The sequence below is a fragment of the Pteropus medius genome, unplaced genomic scaffold (genome assembly GCF_902729225.1).
Source record: "Pteropus medius unplaced genomic scaffold, Ma_sr-lr_union100, whole genome shotgun sequence".
NCBI lineage: Eukaryota > Metazoa > Chordata > Mammalia > Chiroptera > Pteropodidae > Pteropus > Pteropus medius.
Window position 1 is genome coordinate 6,117,092 of NW_024350397.1, and position 12,151 is coordinate 6,129,242.

General features: G+C 36.7%; 1 protein-coding gene and 1 pseudogene across 2 annotated transcripts in view; one reads left to right on the top strand and one right to left on the bottom strand.

Moving 5' to 3' along the window:
* Positions 1-12,151, top strand: part of CCNY (cyclin Y) — a 202,604-nt gene that overhangs the window by 30,119 nt on the left and 160,334 nt on the right. The window lies entirely within an intron of this gene.
* LOC120584141 (uncharacterized) lies at positions 11,523-11,641 on the bottom strand (annotated as a pseudogene).

Consider the following 12,151-nt stretch of genomic DNA (forward strand, 5'->3'; position numbering starts at 1 on the left):
CTTTTCCTAAATTGCAAAACAAAACAAAACAAAAAATCTTAGAGTTGATAAACTTTTCTTTATTCTGAGTTTTTCTTACATAAAATTCTTTAACTTTTTTGCTTCTCTTCATCTACTACCAAATGTTCATTTACATATATGTACTTGTTATTTTCATAGATGTGGTAGACTGTGGTTGTCATTTCATACTCTTCAGCTGTCATAGGCATATCTCTGCTAGTGAACCATTCTCAATTTTGCGGTTGAACTGTCCACATCCTCATTTCATGGTGTTTTTGGAGTGCTTGCCAAAGACAGTGCTGAATGATGCTCAGGAGCACTGACTGCTCCACAACCTGGTTCTCTGAATCAGACAGGCCTGCTGTGGGCATGAGGAGTTCCCTTCTGAGTTGGGCTTAAAGAAGATTTTTAATGGAAAGGGTTTCATAATCATAGGTTTAATATCTTCTGAGGAGCCTTGGGGATCATCTTACTTGAGTCTCCATAACCAAAGCTCACAGTTATCTGAGGTTATAAGGCTGGTAAAAGGCTAATAAGCTGGGCTGAGGGAGCAGATCTCCACACTCTAAGCTGGTATACTTTTTACTACTGAATTCTTAGATTTTCTCATGTTTAAGTTCCATAATCGTTCAGTGTTTTTAACTGGTGTATAGGAAGGAGCAACAGTAGCCTGCCTGTTATCTTGAGGAACTCCCTGCGGCTCGAACATCATGGAAATCTAGCATGCTTCGTGGAAGTAGTCCAGTGCCAAACATATAAAAAGCAGTCTGGACTAATAAGATTTCAGGCAGAAATGACCTTGCCATATACTGTGGACAAGATTAGTTAAGAGTATATGAGGTGCTGATGACTGTGTGTCAGTGGGATAGAGGGACAGAGCAGAACAAGTGAGCCTTGACAGATATACTGTGTGTGACCTTGGACTCAGTTTCATGCCACTAGAGGCATCAGCCAGACTGTTAAGTGTACATTGTTTGGTTTCAGGGGTAGGTTTATGTTAATCACATTTGCAAAGTTAAGGGTAAAAGGCTCAAGACAGAGTTTAGGGAAGTTTTGGTCTCTGGCAAGACTTTCTACAGAATTCCTTCTGTAACTCCTGAAAACTTGGATTCTTGCTTGCAGAAAACACAGAAGAAATTTCAATCAATTCTTTACGGAAAGAGTTATGAAAATATAAGTCAAGAGATCAAGATCTTGGCTTAATATACCCTCTTGAGAAAATTGATCCATTGGACTTTTCCCTCTTAAGTTTATCTTGCCTGAAATTTTCACGGAATTTTTATTAGTGTGCTGAACCAACACTTAGGTGAGCTAATGATAGATAAAAATTTGCAGTTGATTTAAGGAGAAGCCCATAGTCCCATAGAATCTATGCATATGATTTTTCCTGGAGCATTGAAAACAAAAAATATGCCAGGTAAAAAAGTACAATAGAATTTCTAAGCAGACAGCCATGAAATTGTCTGAATTTTGCTTTTTCCATCATTCTAGCATTTTTGTATACATGAACATGCATATCTGCCCTTAAATTTAGATAGTGTTTTAAGAAAAAAGTGTCAGTAATTTCTGAGACTCTTAGTGGTCTTCTTTTATCTGTATAACCTCCATTCCCTTTTGGTTCTATCTTTGGAAAACACCTCCTGGAATTTTAAGTATAAACATATGCTTGAAACTTAAAAAATTTTGATTTGCAATTGAAATATATTTCTGATATTAAGCCTACTAATGTATAATTGAGTATTCTGCTTCTGCACATTATCACACATGTGAGTATTTCATAATAGGACCTCAGACAAACCAATATTTTTATTAGAGTTGACCAGATATCTTAATAAAGTACTTTTGAATTCCGACCTGTGTAGCTCTCAACTCTGCAGACCACTCTTTAGAACTTTTACAAATGTGAACTATGTGATTAACTGCCTCAGAATGACCTGGATGGCTGTTTGAAAATGCAGACTTCTAAATCAGAACTTGCAGGGGTTCACTGGGGAACATGCATTTTTAGTAAGTTGCCCAGGTGATTTGCCCTAAAGCCTTATTAGCTCATACAGATCTCACAACCACCCCAGGATTTCACTGGTGAGGGTATTGCTCAGTGGGGAGAAAGTGAATTTTTTCTGTTACCCCACACATATTCTTTGGACGTTTATGTATATTTGCTGTGTGCCTGGAAGTGGGCTGGGTATGAAGTGTACATTGAACATTGTAATTATAAACTTAGCTCATTATAGACCTTGGATAATAATGATTAGGAATCTTCTGCTGTTTTTATTGCTGTGCAGTTATTCCAGAGACATGGCCAGATAATGTCAAGTACTTCATACTTTCCCTATTACTAAGTTTTCATCCTTTGCTCAACTATTTCCTCTCTAATCTTGGATAGAAGCTCTTAAACGCTGTTCATTGTTGATTAACTTTCTCGTCTATGAAGCTAAAAAAAAAAAAGCCTGAATTCTTTTCCTGTCTTCCCTGTATTGCCTGTGCATCCCTTCAAAGCAGGAACTGTATATGAATGATGTCGGTAATAGAACTGCCCAGATCAGTACGGGAATACAGGAGAAACATGATACTTGGTTAGTGCCTGGTTGACTGATGAGAGGGGACCTGGACAGCTAACACTTGTTTATTCAACCCAGACTCACAAATCTCCCCTTCTTTCCTATTTACACACTAGTTCCTGCCTTTATTTCTGAGGGCTGAACTAACTGGTCTTGCCTCCATCTCTGCTTTTAGATCCATACTTCACAGTCTTGTCGGACTGATCTTCTGCAAACACTGCTTTGAACAAGTCCTTCCTCCTCAGTGACCTTTACTGACCTTCCCTGGCTTGTGAGGCCCTCTGCAATCTCACTTATACTTGCCTTTCTAAACGTCTCAAGCCAAGTATGTATCAGTGGATGACAGCTGTTTTCAACCTCCCCACAGTTTTAAATGTGGGGCTCGAGCTTAGGAGGCTCAGGACACTGTAGAGGTGTAATTATTCCCATGGCACTGGCAGTTGGAACACAAGATAGAGGCCAAGGACAGGATTTGGGAATGCAGTACCTGTGATGGGAAGGGCCAGGAGATTTGCAGCAAAACAGAGAACGATGCTGAGTTAGGACAGGAAGCAGGAGAAGCAGCTGCAAAAGTCAAAGAAAGAAAGAGCTTTAAGATGAAGAGGATGACCAATAGTATTGAATATTTAGGCATGTTGAAGGCTGGGGAGATTCCATTGCATTTGGTGAGTTATTGATGGCAGTTCAGCGTGTTCCTTAAGGACTTCAATGGAAACATAAGCTAAATTGCTGCATTCAAGGTGTGACAATTGCTCTTTTTGAAACTTGAAAGCGAAAAGCCATGTTTGTTTGTTTTTCCCAAATGTGAGATGTTTGTGTGTTTTGAAGGCTCAGAGGATGGAGCTAGTATAGAAAGAAAATTTCAAAATAATTTACAGAGCCAACCTGGAGGTGAGAGAGAGGATGGGGTCCTCTCAGGGATCCTACTGACTCCGACATGAGGAAGGAGAGGATGGAGGCAGGAGGAAGCCACCTCATTCAGATCAGTTCATTTTCTTCTGTCAGGTGGAAGAGGAATTTCATTTGTTAGCAATGTGCATGGGGTAGCTTGACTTGATTCTACAAAGATTAATTTTCTAAAGTCTGTGTTGTGTTACCTTCTCTTTAAAACCTGAGATGACTCACCGTGAGTCTGGCATAAGTCCAGTGCCTTTCACAGTGTACAAGGCCATGACTTGCTAAGGTCATGACATAGTGTTCCAGTCCATTTCTCTGGCCATTTTTCTCCCTGCTTGCCTTTGCAGACTCTGTTCAATTTGTCATTCTCTAACATTCATTCCCTGGCTTATTTGCCAGTGTTCCTTTGTTCATGCCAGCTATGCTTTTGCTATAAAGTACCTAATTCCTGCTCTGCTTTCCTCCCCTGTCTCATTATGTGTTAGTTAACTGTATATCTCTTCTCAGGGAGAATTGAAACACACTGCTTAAAATTATAGTTATTTTTATTCATGCTTTTCTTTCCTCTGCTAGACTGTAAACTAAAAGGGGCTTTAAACTCAGGAATAATTTTAAATATAATAACATATAATAAGAATTTATGCAAGTCTCAGAGAACAAGCCTGAGTTGGGCTTATTCGAGTTTGAATCCTGATTCTGCTTCACACTAGGTGTGGTTTGAACTGGTTACATCATGCCGCTGTAATTTTACAAAGTGAGCATAATGAAATGTTCCTTTTAGGAATGTGGGACTCAGGCCTGGCACATAGTAAGTGCTCAGTAGACCTCACTATGGTTATTAATAATGAATTTCTTGCTTCCCGACAATGTTTAGTTGAAAATCCAGAGAGATCATGAAGGGCAAAGGGTTAGTGTGCTCCGCTTTTCCCCAGTTATATTGAGTGCAAAGATGGCGTATTCTGTTTTGTGCTTCTATTACAGTGTCTGTGTGTATAGTATAATGCATATAGTAAAGAAGAGTGAATTCCTCTTTGTGATTATATTAACTAAGTTTTCCCCAGTTAAAATCCATCAGCTTTGTTCTTGTCCACAGAACTCAGGGCATATTGAATGGTTTATATTTTGGCCTTCTTCTCAGAACAAATGCTGAAGCTTAAAAGTTTCTAGTAGGGCAACAGTGTGAAATGTACATATCATATAGCTTATCACATCTGAGAAGTAATATTACCATAGGGTTAAGTTTATTCTTAATTTTTAATTTATTTGACATTGTTGCTGGGTAGCTGATTCTTCTAGTTTTGTAGTAAGAGTACAAATGTCTTCTAACAGAGAAATAGGAAAAGAAGCTTGCTCTATGAGAACTTGATACACCAATATGAATATTTTAAAAGAGTACTCTATTCATCTCCATAGCCAGTCATGGGGTTTTATCTCATTCATCTTTTGTGATAAATGAGTGTACATTAATTTTTAGTATTGTAAAATATGTCTTATGACAAAGACTAGTGACAAATGACACTTTCAAGCAAGAGATTGTGTTGAGATGTTTTGTGTTGCAGGTGGGGTGCCATTCGGTAATTGAGCCAATTGAAAGCATGTAACTTTGATCTTTGTAAACTGTTTCTTGTTTTGTCAGATATACATTTGGAAACATTTTATATTCATAGCATACTAGAAGTCCTAATATATGTGTCTCTGAAAAATAGGCAAATATGCCAAAGGTAATGCTGAAAAAGGGGAAAAAAGTGAAGTCATTGCCCATGGAAGGGATTTAGATTGTTAAAACCAGGATACGAAGAAGACAGAAGCATATTGTCAACACTTTTTATAAAGTGATGCTAAGCAGGACCTTGATGCTTATAATTTGACAGGAAAAAGGACTTATTAGAGTTCAAACTGTAAGGAAGTTGAACAACTCAGGGGGAAGAATGTAGATAAGTAAATGCGTCTTATGGAATGGGGTGGGTGCTATGAGCGGAAGAGGGCAAGAATCTTAAAAGTAGAGTTTCTGAGGGGAAAAAAGACTTAAACTGTTTTAGTTTTATATTGCTGCCATAACAAATTACCACAAACTTAGTGGCTTGTGGAAATTTGTGTGGTAAACACAAATTTATTACTTTACAGTACTGTAGGTTAGAAGTTGGCCATGGGTCTCAGTGTGCAAAAATCGGGCTTTTAGTAGGGCTTTGTTACTTTTTGGAGAGTCTGGGGGTGAACCTATTATTTATTTATTTTTTTTGCCTATTCCTGCTTCTGGAAGTTGCTCACATTCCTTGGCTCTAGGCTCCTTCCCTTATCTTTAAAGCCAGCAACAGTGGGTTTACTCCTTTTTACATCTCGTTATTCTGACTCTTCTCTTCTGCTTCCTTCTTCACTTTTAAGAATCTTTGTGATTACACTGGACCTCCGTGGAACATCTAAGATAATCTCCTTATTTTAAAGTCAGCTGATTAGCAATGTTAACGCTATTTGCTACCTTACTTCCCTGTTGCCCCAAAGGGTAACACATAGGGAATTTGTGCGGCGGGGGGCGGAGGGGGGTCGTTATTCTGTCTAGCATATAAAATGTGCCGTTTCTTTATACTAATATTCCAGTTAAAATTTTTTATAAAGAAAATTTGCTTTTGGATTGTGTGGCTCTTAAAAAGCACATTCTGAATTCTGTGATTGTACTTCTTAGGGGTCACTATTTTTCAGTATTCTAAGTATTGAGTAATACTGTTTGAAATTTGTTAAGGTACCGAAATTCAGGGGGAGTTATTGTCTCCAAAAACCATCCGAGACTTGGTTTCAATATAGTTAGGCCTTAGTTTTTGCTGATTCATAAATGTAATAAATATTTCAAATCCTGTTAGAATCTCCCCTTAGAATTCTGGAGCAACACTGAACATTACAAGTAATTGAGAGAAATTGTATTTGTAGGTGAAGAAACCTACTTCTCTGACTGTGACAAGTACCTGGAGAGGAGCTTAATTACTAAGTGCAGAAAGTGAAGTGCTCTGTTTGTTGATGTCCGTAGCAGGCCGTCTTTCATGGAAAGGTAAAGAGCACAACAGAGACAGCAGGAGAAAAAAAGACACTAAGGCTAAAAGTAAGAGAAAGATGAGAGAATAGAGTGGTAGGGTAAAAATGGCGTCAGAACCATAGGCACCAACAGCAGAGAAGAAACTGAAAGGGAAACTGCTCTGCACTCACAGGCAGGCTGAAGAAAGCTGCTACCTATACTGTATCTCAGAATCTCTAAAAGGGTGATTTTTGAATCTGTCTCAGAGTCTGAGCTTTGGTATACTTTATGACCTCCTTGAAGAAAGGGACTGTCTCATCTCAGTATCCTCTCAGCCTAGCATAGCAATTCTCAATTTTTTTTGGTCTCAGGACTCCATTTACAGTGTTAAAAATTATTGAAACACTCATACATTGTTGTTGTGAATGTAAAATGGTGTAGCCAACTGTAGAAAACAGTTTGGCAGTTCCTCAGAAAGTTAAACATGGAATTACTGTGTGACCGAGCACTTTTACTCCTAGGTATATGCTAAAGAGGATTGAAAACATATGTTCATTCAAAAACTTGTACACAAATGTTCATAACAACATTATTTATAAAGTGGAAAAACTCAAATGTCTGTCAGTGGATGAATGGATAAACAAAATGTAGTTATGTCTGTACACATGAACTGTTAGTCATAAAAAATAGTGATGTACTTATACATGCTACAATTTGGATGACCCCTGAAAACATGATAAATGAAAGAAGTCAACTACAAAAGACCACAAATGGTATGATTCTATTCATACAGAATATCTAGAATAGACAAATCCATAGAGGCAAAAAGTAGGTTAGCGGTTGCCAGGGGATGGGGAGAGGGGAGAATGAGAATGACTGCTAAGGGGTATGGGATTTCTCTTCAGGATGATGAAAGTGTTTTGGAATTGGTTAATGCTGATGATTGTACAACCTTATGAATATACTAAAAACCGTCGAATGTATAAGTAGTGAATTTTATGGTATGTGAATTATATCTCAATAAAAAATTATTGAACACCCCAAAGAAATTTTGTCTATAGATATTTATCACATTAGAAATTAAAATTGATAATTTTAAAAGTAACATAACATACCTATTATATGATATTACAATAAATAAAATTTTTTAAAATAAACCCTAAAATTTCTAAAATAAAAACTTTGATGAGAAGACTAGCTGTTTTACATTTTTAAAATTATACCTTTAATATCTTGTTAATAGAAGACAGCTAGAATCTAGTACATGCTTCCATAGACAGTCTTTAGTGATACATTGCTTTGGTTGAGAATATGAAGAAAATCCAGCCTTTATACAGATATGATTGGAAAAGGAAGGAATACTTTTTTAAGAAAAAACTTTTTTTAGTTTCGCGATATAATTGACATACAGCACTGTATATTTCAGCTATACAGTATAATGACTTACCTATATTGTGAAATGATCACCACAATAAGTTTAGTTAATATCCATCATCTCATATAGATATAAAAGGAAAAAAATTTTTTTTTCTTGTGATAAGAACTTTTAGGATTTATTTTCTTAGCAACTTTCAAATATAACATACAGCAATGATAATTATAATTATTATGTTATATGTTACATTCCCCATAGTTATCTATCTTACAACTAGAAGTTTGTACCTTTTGATCACTGGATGCTACCCCCACCTTCCATCCCCACCTCTGGTAACCACAAATCTGATCTCTTTATTTAAAAATTTTTTTTTTAAGATTCTGCATATAAGTGTGATCTCAATAGCATTTATCTTTCACTTATTTCAGTTAGCATAATGCCCTCATGAGCCATCCTTGCTATCTTAAATGCCAGCATTTCCTTCTTTCCCTTTCTCCCTCCCTCCCTCCCTCCATCCCCTCCCTTCCTCCCTTCCTCCCTCCTTCTCTCCCTTCCTTCCTTCCTTCCTTTCTTTTATGGCTGAATAAAATTCATATATATGCCACAACTTCCTTATCCATTTATTTATTGATGGACACTTAGATTGTTTGTATGTCTTGGCTGTTGTAAAGAATGCTGTTACGAACATGAGAGTGTAGACATCTCTTTGACATAGTGTTTTTGTTTTTTTTGGATATATACCCAGAAGTAGAATTGCTAGATGATATGGTAGTTCTGTTTTTAATTTTTTAGGAACCACTACACTTTTCCATAGTGACTGTACCAATTTACAATTGCACCAACAGTACACAAAAGTTTTCTCTTCTCCACATCCTCACCAACACTTATTTTCTTGTCTTTTTGATAATTGCTATTCTAACAGCTGTGAGGTGATATCTTATTGTGGTTTTAATTTGTATTTCCCTAATATTAGTGAGATTGAGCACCTTTTCATTTACCTGTTGGCTGTTTGGAAAAATGTCTATTCAGGTCCTTCGCCCATTTTTAAATTGGATTATTTATTTTTGTTATTGAGTTCCTAATATATTTTGGATATTAACCTCTTGTCAGACATATTTGCAAATATTTTCTCCCATTCCATAGGTCATCTTTCATTTTATTTTATTTTATTTTATTTTATTTTTGCCATGCAGAAGCTTTTTGGTTTGATGCACTCCCACTCGTTTATTTTTTATTTTGTTGTGCTTTAGATGTCACATTCAAAAAATCATTACGAAGAACCATGTCAAGGAGCTTTTTTCCCTATGTTTTTCTCTAAGAGTTTCATGGTTTCAGGTCTTATATTTAAGTCTAATACATTTTGAGTTTATTTTCGTAAGTGGTGCAAGATAGGGGGTCTAGTTTATTTTTCTCATTACCACTTATTGAAGAGACGACTGTCTTTTTTCCATTGAGTATTCTTGGTTCTGTTGTCAGATATTAGTTAACTTTATGTATATGCTTAGATTTATTTTGGGGCGCTCAGTTCTGTCCTATTTCTCTGTATGTCTTTTTATGCCAGTACTATATTGTTTTGATTACTATAGCTTTAATAATATAGCTTGAAATCAGGAAGTGTGATTCCTCACATTTTGTTCTTTCTCAGGATTGCTTTGGTTATTCGTAATCTCTGTGGTTCCATATAAATTTTAGGATTTTTTTCCTATTTCTGTAAAAATATTCCATTGGAATCTTGATAGAGATTGTATTGAATCTATAGATGGCTTTTGGTAATATGGACATTTTACCAATTTAATTCTTCCAGTCCATGAACATGGGATACCTTTTCATTTATTTGTGTCTTGTAAGATTTCTTTCATCATTGTCTGTAATTTTCAGTGTAGAGAGGTCTTTCATCTCTTTAGTTAAATTTATTCCTAGGAATTATATTCTTTTTGATGCTGTTGTAAATGCTACTGATTTTTGCATTTTAACTTTGTATCCTGAAAGTTTACTGAATTTTTGATTATATCTACTAGGTCTTTGGTGGAGTCTTTAAGATTTTCTCTATATAAACGTATGTCCTCTGCAAATAGAGTCAATTTTACTTCTTTTCAGTTCTGATACCTTTTATATCTTTTTCTTACCTGATTCCTCTGGCTAGGGTTTTCAGTACTGTGTTGAATAGGAGTGGTGAGAGTGGGCATCCTTGACTTGTTCCTGATCTTAGAGGAAAAGCTTTTAACCTTTCATTATTGAGTATGATGGTAGTGGTGTGATTGGGAGTATTTTTCTTATAGCCGTACATAGTGTGGATATTTTTGATACTACAACAAAACTTGACAGTTGATAGTTTATTAAAGATGAGTTGCAATGTGGAATCTGAAGCCATTTATTTTGTTACATTAAAATTTATTGATCTGGCTTATACTTTAAATGGATCTTTCACCTGTGCAAGATTTTTAACTTCATGCTTTCATCATTTGGAAAATATTGGTGTACTAAGTTATATAGATCTTAACAAATGTTGACATATTTTGTCCTATCTATCTATCTATCTATCTATCTATCTATCTATCTATATCTAATACATTTGATTCACCACTGAACTCATCAGAAAAGTATTTTAATTATTGGGAAGCCTCAGGGTTATGGTGGCAGATACAAGTTTTCCAGAGTTCTGACTTCCAGGTGAAAGCTTGCATTTTATCATTGGCAATAAATATTTGAAGTAACAGGCTCACTTTGTCCAACATTTTCTCAGGAATGAACAAATATGGAAGTCTGAATGAGCATAGTTTGTCATTTGTTCTTTCAGGTTAAAATGATATTCAATGAAAAAAGTGGCTATTTTAGCTTATAACTCAAACAATTGCCTGGACTTGGCCAACATGTCCATTTGGACATGTAGACAGAGCGCAGGCGCTGATGCAGTGGTGGTACTTACCAACCTCTGCACAGTGTCACAGCTAAGGCATGGGAAGGCTGAGTAGCGCTTTCCAAATCAGCCAGTGCCAAAGCTGGGGCCAGTTCCCTGAGTTCTACCTGGATCCATTTCTATATTAAGACTTGGCTTCTCAGAGCTTTAAATAGTGTTTGTTTGTTTATTTTTAACTTTTTATTTGATGACAAAAAGGCCATGAATACTGGAGCCATTACTAGTTAAAGAGTTGGAAGGTTTTTTGTATATTTTATCCCAACGCTGATATTTAGATAACCAACTTGGAAGTGACTGTTGTTATATTTAGATTTTTCAAAATGGACATGTGCTTGGCTTCTGAACTTTTTTGTTTTAAGTGTTGTTGTTTTAAGTGGGAGAAGTTGCTTTCCTTGTTAGTGTATTCTCTGTGGTGTGATCAAAGTACTCTCTTCTTCCAGAGAGCTCAGGAATTGGGAGGAGTCCCCAGATGTTGGTCTCGGTGTGTGTGATATGATGTGTGATCTTCAGTGTTTTTACAATATAGAAGAGATTTGGTGTTAATCTACTTATATGAGTAACTCCTTAGAAGGGGTTACTGAGTCTCTGTCACTGCCTCTTATGCTAGGGTGAGTGCAGAGAGAGTTAGGTGGGTTTTTGTTTTGTTTGTTTGTTTGTTTATTTAATTTTTTTTTAGGCAAGGCAACCCTTGGTTGACCTCACAGATTGCAAGGACCTTCTCAGCTTACAATCACTTATTTTATATTTTTATTTTTTATTTTTTTTTAATGCCTACGGCACCTGGTCTTCCTAGGTGGTCTTCCATCCAAGTACTAACCAGGCCTGAACTTGCTTAGCTTCTGAGATCAAATGGGATCAGGCTTGTTCAGGGTAGCATGGCTGTAGACAGGAGGATTTTTTGGTTTTTTTTTTTAGTGAATTATAGTAGCTCTCCACAAAAGTTTTTAGAGCAGAGACAGAAAGGGAGCCAGAGGGAGACTAGAAGAGCAGAACTGAGCATTGGGGGAGGGAGATAGGCTGTCGCCTCAGGAAACTGTATAGTATGTGTTGGCATTACAGTTTTCAGTGTGCTGTCCTATATCCCGCCCCTTTTGATGCTCACTATATGATCTTACTAGTTAGACAAGGAGAAGTGGAAAATGAGATTCATCAGTGTCAGTCTATAGTCATATGGTTATACAGCGGAGGATGGACACCAGTCCTCAGGCCTCCTGTGTTCTGATGGATGTGTATGTTTGTAACCACAGTAGGCTTGCTTTATTAGTGAGAGAGGGTTCTCATGGCCACAATCAAGACAGACATTGGAGGGGCCGGTGTTTTAAGTGGCTCCCTTAGCTCAGATGTGGATTGAAGTCAGAAGGAGTAGACAGGGTCTTTCACTTGGAAATGCTGTGGCT